This window comes from Xyrauchen texanus, chromosome 1 (genome assembly GCF_025860055.1).
Source record: "Xyrauchen texanus isolate HMW12.3.18 chromosome 1, RBS_HiC_50CHRs, whole genome shotgun sequence".
NCBI lineage: Eukaryota > Metazoa > Chordata > Actinopteri > Cypriniformes > Catostomidae > Xyrauchen > Xyrauchen texanus.
The window spans coordinates 63421187-63445102 of NC_068276.1; the positions used below are offsets into that span (position 1 = coordinate 63421187).

The 23916-nt window shown below is 39.5% G+C and overlaps 2 protein-coding genes across 6 annotated transcripts in view; both read left to right on the forward strand.

The window, feature by feature from the left end:
• LOC127645778 (basement membrane-specific heparan sulfate proteoglycan core protein-like) overlaps positions 1-23916 on the forward strand; it is a 458523-nt gene that overhangs the window by 155252 nt on the left and 279355 nt on the right. The window lies entirely within an intron of this gene.
• Positions 1-23916, forward strand: part of LOC127643210 (macrophage mannose receptor 1-like) — a 247488-nt gene that overhangs the window by 30056 nt on the left and 193516 nt on the right. The window lies entirely within an intron of this gene.

Below are 23916 nucleotides of genomic sequence, written 5' to 3' on the forward strand. Positions count from 1 at the left end.
GTGTGACTCTTAAAAGCGCGTTTAGTTTCTCCAGAATAAAGTCGTTTATCCTCTGAATCCGTTCAGAGTTCGTCTCTGTCGTTTCAGCACGTACACAACGTCCATGACAGTGACGTCTTTCTCTTGACGTGTTCAGTGTATGTGACGTCATCACGTATAACGTTCACCAGAAACACCTTCAGCACGCCGCGAGTCTCCTCGTAGATCAGACCGGAGATATGCGTCGAGAGACGACAAAATTTGACACTAAAAAGAGACACAGTTACATTGAGATAATTGCGAATTAAAGAGCAAAACTGAACTTTGCATGATTCCTGTCACATTTGTTTTATTGAGATGAATAAATCAGGAAACAGTTAAACTAGCAGCTTCACTAAAATTAACTTTATATGTGGGGACCGACTGGGGGCTAGTTGTCACAAAGCTTGTTCTTAGCAATAAAAAAGAAATCTATAGTAATGGCAGCTCATTCAGTAAATAATTACTCATTATTTTTAGTGCAAGTAAACCCATGAAGCAGAAACTATTCGTGACTAGCGCTTAAATGACACTTGTGAGAGTTGATTATGTGGAACTCCAAAATCCACTAAACACACAAGAACAAAAATAACTTCTGATATCACCTAAAATAAAGCCAGACTGGAAATGATCCGTCAGTGGGATTGAAGAGACTCTTAAAAGAGCATTTGGTGTGAAATGTTAACTTTGGAGGAGAAAAATGGCGGTGTGAGGTTGATAGCGTGGGTGAATCAGTCCTATGATACATTTGTGTTTTAACTTGTCATTTTAAGTGCATTTCGTTCAATATTATATCATTTGAACTCGGAAGCATTTTCTGATCAGTTAGGGGTTCATTTTGGTTCATCTTCTTTTTTGCTTTTGTGAAGTTCGTTCACGTGAACTTCTGTTTTTAATTAGATAGTTGCTAGTTAACAAATCTCACTTTCCGTCATCAGTTTAATCTTTCTCATCAGTACTGTGAGTACTCTGGAGGGTTTTGGACTTTGACAAAAGATAAGAAATGCAAATCTAAACCGATGGATTCATCTTTAGAGCTCGGTGCCTGATCTGCAATCGTTCCACTGCCTGAAACTCCGATAAAGGAACCAATGCACAAAATAGGCAAAAATGATGATGGTGGCGATGAAGATGTACAATCTCCTCTAGCCACTAGGATAATAACGTATCTCAAGTCCATCATCAATGAAAGAGCTGACATCCTTGATAAAGGCATCGAGGAGGTGAAGAGATCAGTTGAATTTCTGATTCAATTAAAGGTGTAAAGGGAAAAGTGGAGCGAGTCAATAAACGGGTAACAAATGAGGAACAAAGAATCAGTGAGTTGGAGAACAAAGTACAGGATCTCTCCAGATATAAGAGGAGATGGAATCTGGGGCCCACGGCCTGCCCGAACAACCAGAAGAAAACCTCAGGTTTTCAAAGTTCTGGATATATGTGAGGCTTTCATTCCAGCTTTTGCTGGCAAATCTCATGAGCTTATCGATGTGGTACACCGTTTGGGAAAAGTGAGGAGTGATGACGCTCTGTCCTCTGTTCAAAAATGTTGCTGAATTATTATTAAGTTCACAATGCGTGATCTTCATGACTAGGTCGGGAAAGCTGCAAAGAACTTCTCCACTTGGTAGTGTGCTCCACTTGTGTTTCGCAGAAGATATGTCCCCCAAAGATCAAGAACAGCGTAACTAACTTTGGCCTCTTGTTGAGAAGGCTCGGCAACAAGGACGCCACGCTTACCACCTAAATTATCTAATGGATCATCAGGCTTTGTGATTTAATCTCCCGATTTGGCCTAATTGACATTTGGAGGGATAAACCTCCTCACGCTTCACAGTTTACCTGGTCTAACAGTTCTGGTTCACTGAGGTCTAGGATTGACTTCTGGTTAATATCTGACTCTTTATTTGATTATGTCACTACAATTTTGCATTCTCCATTGTCCGATAATAAATCCATAATTCTATCTTTTGATAACTCATTTTCTTATTCAAGCACCTATAGTTCATATTGGAAACTAAACTCTGCTTTATTAGAGGACGATGACTGAAGTAGTTCACTGTAAGGTGATCAATAATTACTGAATTTGATTTTCCTCATTGAGAACTATCAACTAACTATGGCTAGTTTAAAATAACTACTAATTATGAATTACTAATCAAAACATTAACATATATATAAAATATTAATGATTATGTTGTTATTGTGAACATAATCATGAAATGCACCTTCAGAGAAACATGCACCTCAAGTGTGTTCTTTGCTGTAATTCATTTATGAACATAACAGGCTACAGTGTCTGCTAGAGTATAATATGGGGCTTTTCACTGCACGTTACAACTCGACTCTGCTCACTTTTTTGGGGGGTTTCCACTGTGGATAGTACCTGGTACCTGATACTTTTTTTGTTACCACCTCGGTTGAGGTTCCAAGCGAGTCGAGCTGATATTAAATATGACGTCAAAATCCTGCAGATCACTGATTGGTCAGAAAGAATCATTACTACCAGTGTCACTGTATTTCCAACACACGACATCAACCCGCTAGTTTTAAAGTTAGCAACAGCGATAACAGTATAATTTGTTCAGGCGACTTTCAAAATGTGAAAAAATAAATGGCTGTGCGCAAAACCACGCCACGGTCAATAAACTATTTGCAGATGGTCCACTCATTAGCGATGAGCGAAACAAAAACGTTTCTAAGGAAGTGTCTCAGCTGTTGGCCACAAACGGCTACCACCGGACCTACCAACAGTGTAGGGAAAAGTAAAAAAAAGAAATAAAAGTGACTACAGAACAGTGGTTCAATCAAATGGAGGAGGTACGTTTTGTTACATTAACTCTACACTGCTTGAATGCTTCATTTTATTTAGTTTAGTTGACCAGCTACTGGAAGCTTGCTTCTAAAACAACCAGACCAATTGAACTGTTACACTTGTGTAAAATCACCATCAACACCTGCTTTATGCAGCACAATGAGCTAGTAGCTAACAGCTAGCAGTCATGTTATTGTTTTGGTCAGTTTGTGTCGTGTTTAAAATGATGTCATGGCAGTAGAGGTGGCGCAACTATGACGATCAGCCTATAATCCAACCAAAGTTTAGGTGGCACTAAACTGCAGTGGAAATGCAAGCACAGAAATGTAAAGCAAGTAGAGTTGAGGCGAGTCGAACCGTAACATGCAGTGGAAAAGTGCCAACAGTCAGTTTAACTTACAGAAATCTCTTCTGTTCATTACAAATTATAAACATTGGCCTTGATATTGCTGGGGGTCTTTTTAAAATAATTGTTGCAACCCATAAGTAATGAGCCAAGTGTTACCACATAAGAATGAAAGAATTACTAAATATTTTAAGGTGAGGGTCATGGTAATGCATTATTAAACATTGACCCCCCTCACCACAACATTGACCCTCCTCACCATTCTAAACAGCTCTGTGGCAGTCATTCAGGTTCCTGGGCACTACCATCTCACAGGACCTGAAGTGAGCCAGTTGAGGAAGTTCAACCTGCCACAGGCGCTGCTGATACAGTTCTAGTCAGCTGTCATTGAGTCTGTCCTCTGCCCTTCAATAACTGTCTGGTTTGTTTCAGCTATGAAATCTGACATCAGAAGACCACAAAGGACAGTTCGGACTGCTGAGAGGATTATTGGTTGCTCCTTGCCCCCCTTCAAGAACTGTACACTTCCAGAGTGAGGAAAAAAGCAGGAGAAATCACTCTGCCCCATTACCTTTTTGAACTGTTGTCTTCTGGCAGACACTACAGAGCTCTGAGCACCAGAACAGTCAGATAAAGGAACAGTTTTTTCCCTCAAGCTATCCATCTCTTGAACTGTTAAAACTGCCCCATTGAGCAATAATTAATGTGCAATACACCGCTTAGTCTATTTATCCAACATACCATAACTCTTCTGCCAGACATTCCCCTGCATCTGTATATAACAGATTTGAATTTATATATATTATAAACTAGGAATAAGAGTGGTGGCATAGTGGTCTAAAGCACATAACTGTTAATCAGTAGGTCGCTGGTTCGATCCCCACAGTCACCACCATTGTGTCCTTGAGCAAGACACTTAACTCTGGGTTGCTCAGGGGGAATTGTCCCTGTAATAAGTGCTCTGTAAGTCGCTTTGGATAAAAGCGTCTGCCAAATGCATAAATGTAAATGTAATAAACTCAGCAAAAAAAATAAAAGATTTCAAATTCAAAAGTAACAGTCAGTAACTGGTGTGGCACCAGCTGCATTAAGTACTTCAGTGCATCTCCTTCTCATGGACTGCAACAGATTTGCCAGTTCATGCTGTGAGATATTACTCCACTCTTACACCAAGGCACTTGCAAGTTCCCGGACATTTAGCCCTCACACTCCAACAGGTCCCAGACTAATTATCATCGAAGGCCTGGCCCCTAATCAGGCTAATCAAGCCATCGAGAGAGAGAGAGCTGTGTTTATGTTTGTTTGATTTTGTTTAATTAAATATTACTTGAATTCTTTGTCAGGTTCTCACCTCTGCCTTGCCTGTTTACCCTGGTACATTGGTGCCGAAGCCCGGGAAGGAGGATAAATGTGCCGTAGTAGAGTTCTTGCCACTACCATCCACTCCAAAGGAGCAGCCAGCCATCCGCCGGAGGATGGAGGAGCCCGGCCTCCTGAAAGCGTAGGAACGACCACTGACTGTGAGGGGAGGAGGGGCTCCTTACTGACCACCTGCAGTAGTCAGGCTGCTACCAGGGGCGGAGGAGACCCCTGGCAGCAGCGGCCACCGTCCGCGAGCAGGGAGTGGCTCACTACTGCCCGACTGGAGCGAAGAGAACCGCTGCCAGGGGTGGAGGAGACCCCTATCATCCACCAAAATACAGCGAGACATTCCGTTCACAAGGGGCCGGAGGACTGCCACCGATCCACCTGGGGAAGAGTGGCTGCCCTCCACTAGAGGGTGGAGGAGTGACTGAGGACCAGGCTATGGTGTATTAGAGAACCGGCGAGTACGTTTTATTTTTCACTCTCTCCTCTCTCTCTCATGCTGTCACTCCGTGTTGGCCTTTCCATGTCTTTTGTTTTTGCTTTTCCCTCCCCCTTGACTCCCTCCCAGGTCCTAGAAAGCGGGGAAGACCTTTAGAATAATTGTCCAGATAACCTTTAACTGCCAAGGAAGGAAACAGTAAGATCTCATTCATTAATAATGTGTTACCATGACCCTCACTTTAGAATAATGGTCCAGATCATTAGTAATTCCTTGATTCTTATGTGGTAACACTTGACTCATTACTTATAGGTTAATAAAGGCCTTCAGCAATGTTAAACATGCAGAAGTTTATAATTGTTCAAAGAACAGTATAGATATCCCAAGTATCCCACTTTTTTCCTTTCATGTTCATTATCCTTGACTAAACCAATAAACCTTTCGTCAACAAACATCTTCATCATTGATTCATCATTGATTTCGACAAGATTAATAATGTAAAAATAATGAAAAAACTCACTAAACTCGAATCAGCAGTTGCGCCTCTTAAATTTATAAGTATTGACAAAACACTTGAATAATCATATTAAAATATACTTGTAACTGGTGGTGATTCAGGAGAGTCCTCTGTTCTCTATGTAAAAGCACTTTGAGTGTAGTGTCAGAAAAGTGTACAATTCATTCATTAAAAATATATAAATTAGAGTGTTGTTTATCTTCATCAAATCAAGTAATATATCATTTTTAATGTTTAATCGTATAACATAATTATATCAACATGAAAATAGCATGTTATAACTCTGGTTCTGAATATCTTCCAGTCATGATCCCACACAAATCAAGAGATTCATCCACCAGAGCAGTTCTGAAACAATTCACCTCAAGTGTTCTTCTGTAAATTGCTTGCAATACAACCACAGATGTCACTAGAGAGCAAAGTTACTTAGTCAGCTTTAAGTTGGCCACATAACCCAAAAATTGAAAACGTAATTTTTCAGAAGTTTTTAAATCAATTTCCATAACAAATGTTTATATTGTGATGTACATATCATTATTGACGAAAAAGGTTATCTAAGTACAATGTTTTGTCTCAATACATTTTGCTGTACAGTATGCATGCTGTCTTTATTGAGTGAATGATCATGAACATCTATGCATGCTGTCTTTATTATCATCTGTGTTCCGCAACTGCTTTCGTGTCCTTGAATAACGTATAGCGTGCGAGTAAGTGGACTTTCTAGGGGCCCTCCTAGGGTAAGATGGTGCCACCTTAGGGAGTTGGTGCCCTACTCAGACTGCGTGTCTGCTTATAGGGAGCGGCGGTACTGCATTAATATGCCATAAAATCAGTACATTTAAAGCAACTTGAGATGATTATGCATTGTACACAAACAAACTACCTGCTAAAAGGACAACCAGTGATAGCTTGTGCATTTCTGCAATTTAGACAAAAGAAATGAGAAAACAACTGCACACACACTCATATGGAACCTGAAACTGCAGCAACATTATAAAATAATCAGTCACGAATATTAGTATATGTTACAGTAAATTCACTGGATGATATAGATACACCGTGATCGGTTAACACACAAGTAATGTTCAATACATACAAGCATGACAACCAATATTAAGATTCAACAACCCTACCAGATCACATATCCAAGTATTATAGCAAGTAAACAACATGATCAAACAGTTAACGGATAAACATCTAGACTGCAGCTATGCTGTCCTGAACTGCACAGCGTTGTTTCCACTGCCGGAACATGTGACAGGCGGTTCTTCATTTCTGTGTTTACGAAATGACATAATGACATAAGAATGAGCAAAATAAGCCTGCAATTTTGTGCCAAATCGATCTGACAGCTCAAAATACAAATGATTGTTTTAGGCTTAAAGTGAATCGGAGTCAGGTAAGGACATTGTTTTGAACACTGATTGTTTATGGACTTAATCTATAATGGCAATTTGCATTTCCATAGTGCAGCTTTAATGGCAGAAGCATTTGATTGACACTTGCTGATATCAAATGGAAATCTTTCTTTTGCTGTGTTATTCAACCATGGAAAAATGTATGGAGTGTACATATTCATATATTTTTAAACATAATTCTTTTCCAAAAGTTGTGCATGTTGTGTTATTTTGTTGTAGGCCATTTTGTAATCAAAATTATAAATGTCAAATAGGGCCAAGTACACACCTAATTATATTTGCATATGTAAACAAGAAGAAAAAAACACTCAATACGTTAAAATGTTTGCATGACCTGAAAATGTGCTCTGCTAATCACGAACATCTTTGTGTTTACCCAAATACAGATGACCTCCAGACAACACATATTTAAGCTTTGCATATGCAAGCATCTTCACAAACCAGTGCCAAGTCGACAACAACAACAATAGCAATGTTTTTGCAATTTGTAAAAATAAAAAATAAACTTGAATATCAAATTGACATTTATGCATTTGGGTTGAGCTTTAATCCAAAGCAATTCTCATTGCTTTCAAAAAATATATTTCTTTTTTTCAGCTTGTGTATTCCCAAAACAAACCCATGACGTTTGCATTGCTGGAATCATGCTTTGTTTTAAAGTGACACACTTATTTTGCATAGGAGCTTCGTTTACATTTCACAAGGACATTTGAAAGAAAATAATAGTTGCCCCAAACTGTGTTTGGGAACTTTAGCCAATTTAGCAAAGTCTGAATGTCACTGCATTAGATTAAAGCATTTTATAAAAAAGAAGGACCAAAAGGACCACTCTCTCAGACAAGAGTGCCATAAGGTAGAGCGAAAGTGAAAAAAAAAAATCAACTCCAAGTCTCATATGAATCACTAAAGGCATGCTTAACCAGTTATGAAAGATCAGTGAAAGAGGCAAAGTTCCTGTCTAAACTAATCACTGTAAATGCAAATAGGCCCAAAGTATTGTTTCATTCAATTAACTCTGTGCTAAATCCTGCTTCAGCTCCATGCCCTGTTCCTTCTCTTGAAACCTGTGAGAACTTTCTAAAAACATTTTTTAGAATAATCTTGTGGTCATGAACGCATGAATTAGTATTTTGGCATCAGCAACAGTGTGTCGTAATTTAGCAATATTTCTCAGGTGGAAGAAAGCCGTTCTGCAAACATTTGATTTCAAAGGACAGATTGGTATCAAATATAACACCTAAGTTCTTCGCTGTTGAAGATGATGTAACAGTTCATCCATCGAGAATCACATTATATTTTAGTGGCTTATTTTTAGAGATGTCTGGGCATCCAATCTTTAATTTTATTGATACACTCTGCTAATTTGGAGATTTTGGAATTTTCATTGGGTTTAGAAGAAATATTAAGTTGGGTATCATCAGCATAAGAGTGGAAACTTATTCCACGATTCCTAATAATATCTCCCAGGGGAAGCTTATACAAGGAGAAAAGCAGAGGCCCTAAAACTGATCCCTGTGGCACTTCATACTTAACTTTCTTTTGGTTTGACAATTCCTCATTTACATAGACAATGTGGTGGCGGTCTGATAAATAGGACCTAAACCATGCTAATGCAACTCCACTAATGCAACATAATTCTCTAGCCTATTCAAGAGAATGTCGTGATCTATCGTGTCGAATGCAGCACTAAGATCTAAAAGCACTAGAAGAGAAATGCAGCCATGATCAGATGATAAGAGTCATGTGTAACTCTGATAAGTGCAGTCTCTGTACTGTGATGAGGCCTAAATCCTGACTGAAATTGTTCATATATACTATTTCTCTGTAGAAATTAACATAATTGGGAGGTAACTGCCTTTTCTAGTATTTTCGACATAAAGAGGAGATTTGAAATAATTCTGTAATAGCCAATTCTCCAGGATCAAGCTATGGCTTCTTAATAAGCGGTTTGATAACTGCCATTTTAAAGTTTCTTGGGACTTGTCCTAAGGATAGCAAGGAGTTAATATTATTAAGAAGTTCTGAGATTTCAGGGAATACCTCTTTTAAGAGCTTAGTTGGTATAGGATCTAACAAACATGTTGTGGCTTTTGATATTTTGATAAGTGCTGTTAGCACTTTGTGACCTATGACAGGGAAGGTTTGAAGATGCTTGAGAGGAAAATTACGAGACACTGTTTTATGAGGTGCTATGACAGATGATTGCACAATTCCAATTTTATTTATGATTATTTCAATTTAATCAGAAAAGTAATTACTTGCCAGGTTGAGTGTTTTGTCTTATGAGGACCGTGGCATCATCCTGGTCTCCCTGTCTGTTTTGTGTTACATTTTGCCCTTAAAAAACACTCAATACGTTAAAATGTTAGCATGACCTGATAATGTGCTCTGCTATTCACGAACATCCTTGTGTTTACCCAAATACAGATGACCTCCAGACAACACATTTTTAAGCTTTGCATATGCAAGCATCTTCACAAACCAGTGCCAAGTCAACAACAACAACAATAGCAATGTTTTTGCAATTTGTAAAAATAAAAAACCTTCAATGCCAAATTGACATATATGCATTTGGGTTGAGCTTTAATCCAAAGCAATTCTCATTGCTTTCAAAAAAGTTTTTTCCAGCTTGTGTATTCCCAAAACAAACCCATGACGTTTGCATTGCTGGAATCATGCTTTGTTCTAAAGTGACACAATTGTTTTGCATAGGAGCTTCGTTTACATTTCACAAGGACATTTGAAAGAAAATAATAGTTGCCCCAAACTGTGTTTGGATACTTCAGCCAATTTAGCAAAGTCTGAATGTCACTGCATTAGATTAAATATTTTTTTTATAAAAAAGAAGGACCAAAAAGGTCCACTCTCTCAGACAAGAGTGCCATAAGGTAGAGCGAAAGTAAAAAAAAAAAAATATGAATCACTAAAGGCATGCTTTACCAGTTATCAAAGATCAGTGAAAGAGGCAAAGTTCCTGTCTAAACTAATCACTGTAAATGCAAATAGGCCCAAAGTATTGTTTCATTCAATTGACTCTGTGCTAAATCCTCCTTCAGCTACATGTCCTGTTCCTTCTCTTGAAACATATGAGAACTTTCTACAATTTTTTGACAATAAAATCTTGGAGATCAAGGCTTCTATTAAGCCGAAAAAGATTCGATCCCCCCTCTGATATGTTAACCAGCTGGACTGTACTTGTCTACTTGTTTTTAAACAGTCACCTCTGCCCAGCTAGCTGATCTTGTTTCTAAGGCTAAATGTTTCAACTGTGAGACCGATTTCTTTCCAGTATGTCTTGTTAAGGATGTTTTTGAAACCACGAGTCCAGCTGTTATCATCATTATTAATAGCTCTCTAGTTTTACCTGCTAGTTTTATACATGCTGTTGTGCACCCACTGCTTAAGAAACCACATCTTGACCCAACTGTCATTTATTAACCTTAAGCCTATTTCCAAACTGCCTTTTATCTCAAAACTCTTGGGGAGCGTTGTGTATGTTTAGTTAAATTCTTATCTTAGCCCGTATGATATTTTAGACATATTTCAGTCTGGTTTTACATTTACAAATTTAGCAGATGCTTTTCTGTCTAAATTTTTCTGTTCTTTTCGCCAAAGCGACTTACAGTGCACTTATTACAGGGACAATCCCCCCAGAGCCTTGCTCAATGGCACAATGGTGGTAGCCGTAATCTTTGCATAGTACCGAAACTGCACTTCTTAAGGTCACAAATTCTTTGCAATTATCTGAAATTGTGATTTTAGGCTCCCCTAGACCCCCATGTCAAGTCATGTCATTTTTATTTGTATAGCGCCTTTCACAATACACATCGTTTCAAAGCAGCTTTATAGAAAATCATGCATTAACAAAAATTAAACTGTAATATCTATAAAGTCTCTCTAAAGAGTGATCATTGTGCAGTTTGATTAAATATGAATGAAAATTGTGTATACAAATTAAATAATGCCTGTATTTAGAACCCCAGTGATCAAGCTGAAGGCGACTTTGGAGGAACGTCTTGGGTTACTTAACTGTAACCCCTGATTTAGCACTTTGGGAACATCTTTAGGAGTGACCAGCTGTGAATATGTGTGCAACACATCAAAGAAATTGACAAAAATGTATAGCCTCCGCCGGTGACATTATCAGGATGGGCTATAAATAAATGCGCCTTAGGTGCATCATCAGGTATTTTGTCTGAAGAGCAGTCCTGGGGCATCCTCAGTGCGGCAATGAAGCACAGCATCTCATACCACTTTTATCAGGGAACAGGGGTTACAGTTAAGTAACCCAAGATGTTCCCTATCAAAAAGCTACACTTTGATGCCGCGCTGATTTAGCACTTTGGGAACGAAAATACTCATGCTGCCACACTGTAGATGTCAGGACCCCTTACGGTTGTGTAGTTGTGCTCACAAGAGCACGAGAGTTGGCCAGTCTAATTGAAGCCTGGCCACCGCACGAGTAACCACCTCGAGTAATTCCTCCATTGCTTTATTATCATGTGCGGAATGCTCAGAGGTGAGTATCTCGAAGTACGCAGACTCAAGAGATTCAAGGTCCCCCTCATGAACCGAAGAGGCGCCGGAGCGTGCTTCAGGATCACAGGAAGGACCAGCTGGATCTGGGGAGAGAGTGAGCATTAGGGACGGACCCGTCCCTTGTATGCTTTAACTTTCTACATACACTATATTGTTTAGTTGTTTCAAAAGTCCAAATATAAAAGTTTGACATGTTTGGTTGCATTTTAAATTACATTCATACACATCTATGAATGGACATGAATGATCATGAACATCTACTCTCCTCTCTATGAGTATTGAATAAATAATAACTAAGAATGAATCAAGAAACACAAAACACCAGTGGGAGGGCCCTGAACAAAAGGTCTGATAAGCAGTTTGCATAAATGACTGTGAAATGTCCAGCATATTTAAAGAGACAAAGAACAGCAACAAGATCCACAAAACACCCTGAGAACTCATTGAAAGGTAGGACAAAATGTAATCAGTCCACAGTCTTTATGGCTCTTGTTACCGTTTCGTGAGGTTTCAGAATTAATTAACATTTGCTTAGTAATTATGTTGTTCAAATGGCTGGTTTACTCACTTATAGTATTTTAATGGATAACGGCAATTCTATTAGTTTCTGCTTTCAGCACATTTTATCTTTAGAGCTGTTGTTATTAATGTACTGTTATAAAACATGTTGTGTAGTAGTTTTAAAACTGTACTGTAATTTATCAAAATTTCTGTCATCTATCGATTTGAAAATGATTGGTTATGTATTTTTACATTGCCCTAAAATATAAAATACAATTTTGTAGACTTTGTGAGTTTTGTAGAATCACTCACAAAATCTGTTTCTAATTTGGCATTCTCTTTGTGATCATTGAAAATGTGACACTGCAAACATGGAAGTAAACAGGGTGTTTTTAAAGCTTGTAAATTAGGAAGAGGGAGCTTTATTATCCTTATACAAATATACATTTTAACTTTAAAGTTCACGTCCATTTGTCATTTCTCAACTACCCACATATTTTTTGGGGGAGTATATGGTATATATTAGACCATTTCAAGGATGTAAACAATTAGAAAGGAATTAGAATCAAAATGACTGTTAGTTGATTAACATTTATTTGACCTACCAGAGATAAGATGTGTGGTCCAGTTGTTTGTATTGCATGTATCCAGCCATCTCGCTTCACTGCTGCGGTTCATGCGTCCATTTGTGGTGCTCTTTCAACAATCGAAACATTCGGAAAGGCATGAATAATGATTTCAAATCAATTAACCAAATCATCCAAATAAAATGAGAAAAAGTAGTTTGACAACAAATTATTTAGTCCGAGAAGTCAATATTACTAAAGTGTAACCCTTATTTACAAAAATGCGCACAGTGTGATTTCAAATCGGTCTCGACTCTGTTTGCGTTCTCTGTTTATTGTGTGCTGGAGCTTGTCGAAAGTAACTTTAACTAAGATATGACATCATAAATAGTTTTCACTACTTTAAATGTTTATATTAATGTATCGCAAGTGATGATTTCACAGCTCATCTATTTGTCTCTTAAAGTTGACCATATTTCTATCCACACCAGTGATTTAAGGTAATTATCTGGTCAAGAATTTATTTAAAAAAAAGTTTAAATGCTCCACATAGAGTGTACATCTATTCAGAAAATGTGATTCAAACAAACTTAAACTTGCTCAGAAACATATTGTTGAAACATTTGCACACAGATCAGCCTCAAGTATATTGTAAACATTCCTGATAGACTTACAGTACTTTCATCTGTTTGTAGGCAATATTGATTTATTTTTATTTATTTTTGCAATTGTATTTCTATAATACACTGCAAAATGTGTGCTTGACATTTAAAGGTTTATTGAAACCTCGTGCCTCCAGAATAACGTTGTTATACGTGCAGAGAGATAAATGTGGCAAAGGGCACTTTTTTAAAAAATTGTATCGGCCAATCTTAAGTGTTAAGAAAATCGGAGATCGGTATCTGCCTCAAATTTCCTGATCGGAGCGCCACTAAAGGATGTCTCTGTATTTTGCTGCGTTCCGTTTTCCTTCAACCCTGACCAGTCCCCAGTCCCTGCCCCTGAAAAACACCCCCACAGCATGATGCTACCACCACCATGCTTCACCGTTGGGATGGTATTGCACAGGTGATGAGCGGTGCCTGGTTTCCTCCAGATATGATGCTTGGAACTGAGGCCAAACAGTTCAGTCTTTGTTTCATCAGACCAGAGAATCTTGTTTCTCACAGTCTCAGAGTCCTTCAGGTGCTTTTTTGCACTGAGGAGAGTCTTCCATCTGGCCACTCTGCCATAAAGTCCAGATCGGTGGAGTGTTGCAATGATGGTCGTCCTTCTGCAAGTCTCTCTCATCTCCACACATGATCTCTGGAGCTCAACCAGAATGACCATCAGGTTCTTGGTCACCTCTCTTACCAAGGCCCTTCTCCCCCGATTGCTCAGTTTGGCTGGGTAGCCAGCTCTAGGAGGAGTCCTGGTTGTTCCAAACTTCTTCCATTTAAGGATTATGGAGGCCACTATGCTCTTGGGAACCTTCAATGCAGCCGAAATGTTTTTGTAGCCTTCTCCAGATCTGTTCCTCAACACAATCCTGTCTCTGATCTCTGCAAGCAGTTCCTTTGACCTCATGGCTTGGTTTTTGCTCTATGCATTTTCAGCTATATGACAGGTGTGCACCTTCCTAAATCATGTCCAATCAATTGAATTTGCCACAGGTGGACACCAATCAAAGTGTAGAGACATCTAAAAGATGATCCAGAGAAATGGGACACACCTGAGATAAAATTCAAGTGTCTTAGCAAAGGGTCTTATGTCAGTGTGATATTTCAGTGTTTTCTTTTTAATAAATTGGAAAAGTTATGAAAAATCTGGTTTTTGCTTTGCTAAAGGTTGGTTTGGAGTGCAGATTGATGTGAAAAAATTATTTAAAGCATTTTAGCATAAGGCTACAATAATACAAAATGAATACTTTCTGAATGCACTGTACATATATTACCAGGGTTATTCTATTGAAATTAAAATCTCTTTTTGGAGTCACTTTTTAATTTTAATGAATTAAAAAAAGACTAGTAACACGCTAATGGCATACAGAGAAACATCATCTGGAGTTAATGAACTTTATTAAAAACAACCATGCTAAATGTGACATTTATTGTAATAATAGGTTTTTCTAGTGTTTGATAGAACTTTAATCAATAGAATTTGCAGAATTATTGATTTTCTATAATAAACCCATTTTAATTATTTGTAAATAAATGGAAAATCAATTAAAAAAAACATATGAATGGTTCTTTAAACAGTTTCAGTTTTTTATGTTACTTTATATGTTTAATATAGAAAATGACAATATTATATATATATTAAATGGCTATCTTGAATAATACAAACACAATAAAAAACTATTCTAAAGAGTGAAATATACTGAATGTGTACATCTAATAGTGTCATATGCCGATCAGCCACAACATTAAAACCACCTGCCTAATTTCATGTAGGTCCCCTCGTGTTGCCAAAACAGCTCTGACCTGTCGAGGCATGGACAAGACCTCTGAAGGTGTCCTGTGGCATCTGTCACCAAGACGTTAGCAGCAGATCCTTTGAGTCCTACAGGTCACAAGGTGAGGCCTCCATGGATTGGACTTGTTAGTCCAGCACATCCCATATGAATTTGGAGGCCAATCAACACCTTGAACTCTTTGTCATATTTCTCAAACCATTCCTGAACAATGTGTGCAGTGTGGCAGGACACATTATCCTGCTGAAAGAGGCCACTGCCATCAGGGAATACCATTGCCATGAAGGGGTGTACGTGGTCTGCAACAATCTTTAGGTAGGTGGTACGTGTCAATATAACATCCACATGAATGACAGGACCCAAGGTTTTCCAGCAGAACATCATAACACTGCCTCCGCCGTCCTGATTTCTTCCCATGGTGCATCCCACTGCCACCTCTTCCCCAGATAAATGACGCACACACGCCTGGTCGTCCACATGATTTAAAAGATAACGTGATTCATCAGGCCAAGCCACCTTCTTCCATTGCTCCTTGGCCTTGATCTGATGCTCACGTGCCCATTGTAGGCGTTTTTGGCTGTGGACAGGAGTCAGCATGGGCACTCTGACCGGTCTGCGGCTGCACAGTCCCATATGCTGTGATGCACTGCTTGTTCTGACACCTTTCTATCATGGCCAGTATTAAGGTTTTCAACCATTTGTGCTATAGAAGCTATGGGATCGGACCAGGCGGGCTAGCCTTCGCTCCTCATGCGGATCAATGCGCTTTGGGCGCCCATGACCCATCGGTTTTCCTTCCTTGGACCACTTTTGGTAGGGACTAACCAATGCATACCGGGAACACCTCACAAGACCTGCCGTTTTGGAGATGCTCTGACCCAGTCGTCTAGCCATCACAATTTGGCCCTTGTCAAAGTCGCTCAGATCCTTACGCTTGCCCATTTTTCCTGCTTGCAACACATGAAATTCAAGAACTGACTGTTCACTTGCTGCCAAATATATCCCACCCCTTGACAGGTTCAATTGTAATGAGATAATCAATCTTATTCACTTCACCTGTCAGTGGTTTTAATGCTGTGGCTGATCAGTATGTATATACATATAGATTTTTTTTTGTTATTTTTATTTTATTTTTTTTATTCCCCCTGGCAGGTTGGAAGTGATGGAACAAATTTGGCTCTTTATCCTTGCTCTGTCAGGTAAGAGTTGGTGTATGATTTTTTTTTGCTCTTTTATATTCAGGGATATTTATCCCTTAAGGGATATTAATTGATATTAATTGTTTTTAGTAATATTAGTATTTTCTATTAAATGAATAATAATAAAGTTGATTAAGTTTAAAAATAATGTTCTTTTTTGTTTGTTTTTTTGCTTTGATATCTTAGCCGCAGAAATATTTTTTTTGCCAAATTGTGCAGCCTCAGTTTTGACCCACCAGTACTCTAAACTAGATCTCTATTCTATTCTGTTCTATTCTATTCTATACTCAGGAGTCCTGACACTAACTCTGTGCAACACACATGACTACATTCTGATTAAAGAGTTAAAGACATGGGGAGATGCTCAAGCTTACTGCCGAAAGAACCATGTTGATCTGGCCACTGTTCAAAGTGATGAAAACTTCCAAAGTCTGCAAAAAGAAGCAGATAAAAATCTATTTTTTACCAATGCCTGGACTGGACTCTACAATGACATCAATGGCTGGCGGTGGTCTTATGAAGATGAGAGCAAAACATTTGATAGCTGGTGGTTGGGAGAGCCAAATAACTATGGTGCAGGAGAGGAGTGTGTTGCTTTAAGACCTGATGGATTATGGAGAGACTTGTCCTGCGGTGAACTAAGATATTTTCTGTGTTACGATGGTAAAAATTTGTACACCTTTTCTTTAAAACTTAATTATTTTAATGTATGATGTAAATTTGTGCCTGCAATCAAGACATATTTCAGAAATCCTAAAGTCAACATGAAATGCCATGTGTTACTTCTGTAAATGGAAGCGCAGCGTAGTTCTAGCGGGAAGACTAGCAGCTGTACATCATCACATCATTAGCAGGGTAATTCCTAGCCAATCGCATGTAAGCCATTGCTTTATAAGTCCGCTCACAATCTATCACATTGCTGTTTCGGTGTGCTAACACTGCAACCTCCACCACCGCACCACCACCAGTTGAGCCCTGTCCCGCACGGGGGTAGGCTCCTCACCCCTGCCTCCTATCTCCGGCAGGACATGACGGTTCCGGGTACAACTCCCTCGGACTGCCGGACGGGGCCTACGCCAAAGAGAGAGACATTACTTTCTGTTTTGCATCTATCAAATAAATGGCATCTTAAACTTCACTCAAGCCTGCGTGTCTTCCCGATAGAAGTATATTTCTGTGTGAAACAGGAACTGACTCTCCTCTATTGCCCCATAGTAAGGACATCAACATTTGCTTTTAACATTCAGCATAACGTTAATATATTTCAAGTCATAGCAGAAGCGTTCAATCAGGGGAGTGCATCGCAGCTGTCTGACCCCACCCATGTCCTGGACCATTCCTTTGTTCACTTACCTTCCTTTACAAAGCCCCATTCACCAAGATTCCCCTTCATTTTGGAACCTTTTCCCCATAGACACTTTATTCCCTCTTTTGGACATTTTCTGTTAATTATTATTTCCAATAAACGCCTCTTCAAGGCTTGACAGCACACCCACTGTGTCTGTCTATACAATATGCATTCATTTCTTGAGCTGTTTGTGACATCCACAAGTACATCCCTAACTAAAACGTTAACCTTAAAGAAAATGAGAATTTTTATAATAATGTAATTCTAGGTTGAAACGATTGGCTACTGTCTGACACGATTTCACTCCCAGACAAAAGGCATCTGCCGCTTAACACTAGCAAACATGAAGTTCGTCAAAGGGTTTATATGTTCATGTAAACGCCCTCCATGTTGTCGTCAGACTTGATGGGGTGCTCAAACACAGAGCAATACTTTATAGCACCACGGAGTCAGCATTTACACTTTTTAGGAAGTTAACCTACCAATGGCTTACTTCATTTAACATACAACAATGGCACAATTCACCTCAGAGAGAAAACAATATTTAAGCTTGTCATGCCTTTAACAACTTAACTCTTTATTTTGTATTTTCACAGATCAGAGCAACAGTACAGACCCAAATGTTTTAGTTAAAAGGATAAAGACATGGCTTGATGCTCAGGAGTACTGCAGAAAGCATTTTACAGACCTGGTCACCATTAGAAACAAAGCTGACAATGACCTGTTAACAAAGATGATCTCACAGGTTGTAGATGAGGTCTGGATTGGTTTATTCAGGGATGAATGGAAATGGTCCGACCAGGCCAACTTTACATACTACACTGAAGAGACTGTCCAACATCTGATTGGAGCAAATGAAGACTGTGCTTCTGTAAATTATGCAGGTGTCATTGAGGATTACGTCTGCTCTACAACTCTTTTCTTCTACTGTGACACTGGTAGGTCTGAGCTAAACTTGTTTTTGTCTGTCCTATTCTTCTTACTGTTGGAAAAAATCTAAATCTTTAAAGGAATAGTTCATCCATTGATGAAAATGATCTCATTATTTACTTAACCCTTGTCCCAAACCCTTTTTTTAAGTATCAAAGTGATATTGTGTATGTTTTACCCACAGTGAAACTGAAAAGGCAGAGAGTGAGACTGGAGGTACAAGCCGATCAGAAAGTGAGTGATGCTACATTGAAGACTCTCGTCTCACAGCAGGTGAGTATCACACTCTTCGTAATGTTCATATGTAACACTTACAGTGAGTTATTTAGTGCAGAATGAACTCTGTTAATGATCGGGTTTTTCTGATCTCATTTAATCTGTTGGGAACAGGTCATGTTTCAGCCATAAATCAAAATCAAAACATAAGAAGCTATATTTTGCATAGTTAAAAATCAAGCCTGTTTTAGATTCTTTGCCTTGTAACCAGACCTGTCGCGATAATTAAATAACCATCTAAATAACTGCGATTATTTGAGACAACCACCATTATTGGGCATCAGAATGGGGAAAAATGTGATCTCAGGGATTTGGAGTGTGGCATGATTGTTGGTGTTGGGTTGGGGCTGTATTTGTGGCACGAGAGGGACCTATACAATATTAGGCAGGTGGTTTTAATGTTGTGGCAATTTATATGACAATTAATAGTCCCAACCCTGAAACAGACAATTAATCGTCATAATCGCATTATTTGTTTGACAATTAATCATCAGACAAATTTCATAATGGTAACAGCACTTATTGTAACATGATTTTTTTTAAGTTAAGCACCCCCACCCCAACCAAAATGTACAGTACTGTAATGAGAAAGAAATATCAATACAATTACATATTTGCCCCTCAATGTCCTGTTTTCCACATGTTTGTCACTGAATGAACACATGAACTATATTTAGACATTTGCATTTATATACACTACACATTATTTATATACACATGTAGCCTACTTCTACAAATGTGAATTCAATGTGTAGTGGTAGACCAATATGAGTTTATTTGGGTATTATTTTACATAGTTACTGAAAAATATTTTATTCAAAACATAAAAATATATTGTTTATTATTCATTATGAGGTTGTTCCTGTTGCAGCACAAGTGTTTGTAGTTTCCTAGCCTTCTTAGGATTGCTTATTCTGATATGCTCGTCATTTTATCCTTTGCCATTTTACCGTGTACTTTAGGTTTTTCCTCTCTCTACTGTTTCATTTGTGTGTATTATATGCGCGCACCCGTTTCTCTTGTTTTTTCCCTTTTATCCGTTTTTTTCCGCAATGTCTACATCTAGCGTCTCGACTGCGTGCATTTGTTTTCTCCACTGTGTTTTACACGGATTATTGCATCAATCCCAAACATCTGCTAATGAGGGACCACATCGATCTCAAACCCTCCCGCTCAAGAATAACCATAGCAACATCAACAACCACAACAAACAAATGTGGTAAGTCATGGCATCTTCTTATGTTATTTCTTCCTGTATTCTTCCTGCCATGTTTACTATAGCTTCTTACGTCAGCAGTGAGGGAATTACATTAGAATTAGTCAGGCTGAAGGAGATAGACACGCATTGAACACTAGTCGAGGTCAGTAAGAAAGTGAAGCAGATAGATACTGATTTGGATGCGGGTAGAAAAGCGAGCAACACACACACTTTGTTCCAGCCCTAATAACTGGTGATTCTATTGTAAGGAACATGGAAATGGAGACTCAACCCATCATTGTTAAATGCATTTTGTGGGCTCGGGCATCTGACATCCGATCAAATTTACAAGTGCTGGCTAATGCAAAATGTAGATTTTCTGAAATTGTTTTTCTTGTCAGAACTAATAATGCCCAGCTTCACCAGTCAGAGATCACTTAAGATAATGTTAAAGAGGTGTGTGAATTTGCAAAAACTATGTCAGACACTGTACTGTGCTCGGGCCACCTCCCTACTCGTCGTGGTGACGAGGTTTATAGTATAATGTCACTGAATGGCTGGATGTCTGAGTGCTGTCTGGAGAATAGAATAGGATTCATAGACAGTTGGAAGAGTTTTTGGGTAGAACTGACCTGCTAAAAAGAGACGGACTCCATCCCTCCAGGGAAGGTGCTGCTCTCCTCTCTAGTAATTTGGCTCATAGTCTTAATAATGATAGTATTTGACTAATTGGGGCCCAGGTCAGGAAGCAGACAAACTGGTTAATCCAAACATCTGCTAGCTGCCTTGAGACGTCACACAGGTCACATAAACTACAACACATAGAGACTGTATCACCTAGATATCATATAGAGACTGTGTCTGTTCCCCAAACTACCAAACACAAAACACTCACTAAATCATTTAAAAAAAGTGATTAAAGATAAACATAATACAAAGGTAGGGCTACTAAACATTAGATCTCTTTCTACCAAAACGTTAATTGTAAATTAAATTACAGATCATAGATTGGATGCGCTCTGTTTGACTGAAACCTGCTTAAACTGGATGAATATATTAGTTTAAATGAATCTACTCCCCCAGATTATTGTTATAAACATGAGCCTCGTCTGAAGGGTCGAGGAGGAGGTGTTGCTACAATTTACAGTGAAGTTTTTGGTGTTACTCAGAGGACAGGATATAAATGTAAGTCTTTTGAACTAATAATGCTTAATGTGACACCGTCAGATATAAATAAAAAAGCGCTGTCGTCCTTTACCCTTGCTACAGTGTATAGATCACGTGGGCCGTATTCTGATTTCCTTAGTGAATTTGTAAATTTTTTATCAGATCTTGTAGTTACTGTAGATAGAGCCTTAATTGTTGGTGACTTCAACATTCCCATAGATAATGAAAATGATAAATTGGGATTAGCATTTATCGATATTCTCAACTCTCTTGGAGTCAGACAAAATGTAACCGGACCAACTCATCGCCATAATCATACGCTAGATTTAATTCTGTCATATGGAGTTGATGTTGATAATATAGAAATAATAGCGATAACATCTAGGATCATTACCTCGTCTCTTGTATGCTGCAATCAGCTAATGTTACTCAATCTACATCACGGTATCATTCAGGTATTCTTTCGACCACTAAAGATGACTTCACTAATACTCTTCCAGATCTATCTCATATACTCAATAAACCCCAAAGCCCAGAAGAACTTGATGAAATAACCAAAAATATAAATGCAGTCTTCTCTAGCACTCTTGATAGTGTTGCCACCTTCGGTTAAAGAAAATAAAGAAAAAATCCTCACACCGTGGTACGATGATCAATAGAGCAGCTCAGAAAATGGAGCGCAAGTGGAATAATACAAAATTTCAGGGTGCATGGTAATTCTGTATTAATTATAAAATTATGTTAACTATGTACAAAGCTTTGAATGTTCTCCGCAGTACTTAAGTGATCTTCTGTCACGCTATATTCCATCACGTTCATTACAATCACGAATTCTGGCCTGTTAATAGTTCCTAGACTATCAAAATCCACAAAAGGAGGAAGATCCTTTTCATATTTGGCTCCTAAACTATGGAGTAGTGTCCCTAACACTGTTCAGAGACTGCAGACACACTCTCTCAGTTTAAGTCTAGACTAAAGACTCTATTTATCCAGAAATACACCTAATTTATCCTCCAACCCACAATTAGGCTGCTTTAGTTAGATCTGCCGGACCCAGAAACATTCATCATTATCTATAACTCTGCAATAAATTGAATGGCATCTACGCTAATATTATTGCATTTGTTTCCACGTCTCAATCTCAGGCACATATCCCGAGGTTACCAGAGCCGGCCAGATCCAGCTCCATTCCAGCTTGGTATCGGACTCCACTGCTACATGTCGCTGAGAGATGATGACAAACTACAGCTGGTGCTAGCCAGACAACACTTCAGTTTTTTTACTTCAGAGGATGAACTGATTCCAACTCCAAATCTAAGATTTGGGATACATCATATGCCACTGCCTGAACCTTGGATTTAGGATAGACCTCACCAAAATGACCTGCAGGTTGAACTGCGATGCACCTCACTGATCTCTGCCTGTATCACATTTGAGTATTGATGGACTACACTCTTGAAATGGAATAGATTGACTATCAATTAATTGCCAACAAAAGCCTTCATCGGCCAATTAACAAGGACAATTGCATCTATGTGAACTTCTGCAATTAATCCAAGATGGACTTCAAAGACATTAGTCATTAATCTTACGGTTCATACACAATCGATGTTTAAACACTGACCCTTAACACTTACTTAATTTGCTTTCATTATATTCATGATGTTAGTCAGAGGGGAACTGGCCCCCACAGTGAGTCTGGTTTAGGGTTAGGGTGGGGTTAGTCAGAGGGGAACTGGCCCCCACAGTGAGTCTGGTTTAGGGTTAGGGTGGGGTTAGTCAGAGGGGAACTGGCCCCCACAGTGAGTCTGGTTTAGGGTTAGGGTGTGGTTAGTCAGAGGGGAACTGGCCCCCACAGTGAGTCTGGTTTAGGGTTAGGGTGGGGTTAGTCAGAGGGAACTGGCCCCCACAGTGAGTCTGGTTTAGGGTTAGGGTGTGGTTAGTCAGAGGGAACTGGCCCCCACAGTGAGTCTGGTTTAGGGTTAGGGTGTGGTTAGTCAGAGGGAACTGGCCCCCACAGTGAGTCTGGTTTAGGGTTAGGGTGGGGTTAGTCAGAGGGAACTGGCCCCCACAGTGAGTCTGGTTTAGGGTTAGGGTGTGGTTAGTCAGAGGGAACTGGCCCCCACAGTGAGTCTGGTTTAGGGTTAGGGTGTGGTTAGTCAGAGGGAACTGGCCCCCACAGTGAGTCTGGTTTAGGGTTAGGGTGGGGTTAGTCAGAGGGGAACTGGCCCCCACAGTGAGTCTGGTTTAGGGTTAGGGTGTGGTTAGTCAGAGGGGAACTGGCCCTAACAGTGAGTCTGGTTTAGGGTTAGGGTGGGGTTAGTCAGAGGGGAACTGGCCCCCACAGTGAGTCTGGTTTAGGGTTAGGCTGGGGTTAGTCAGAGGGGAACTGGCCCCCACAGTGAGTCTGGTTTAGGGTTAGGGTGGGGTTAATCAAAGGGGAACTGGCCCCCACAGTGAGTCTGGTTTAGGGTTAGGGTGGGGTTAGTCAGAGGGGAACTGGCCCCCACAGTGAGTCTGGTTTAGGGTTGGGGAGGGGTTAGTCAGAGGGGAACTGGTCCCCACAGTGAGTCTGGTTTAGGGTTAGGGTGGGGTTAGTCACAGGGGAACTGGCCCCCACAGTGAGTCTGGTTTAGGGTTAGGGTGGGGTTAGTCAGAGGGGAACTGGCCCCCACAGTGAGTCTGGTTTAGGGTTAGGGTGGGGTTAGTCAGAGGGGAACTGGCCCCCACAGTGAGTCTGGTTTAGGGTTAGGGTGGGGTTAGTCAGAGGGGAACTGGCCCTAACAGTGAGTCTGGTTTATGGTTAGGGTGGGGTTAGTCAG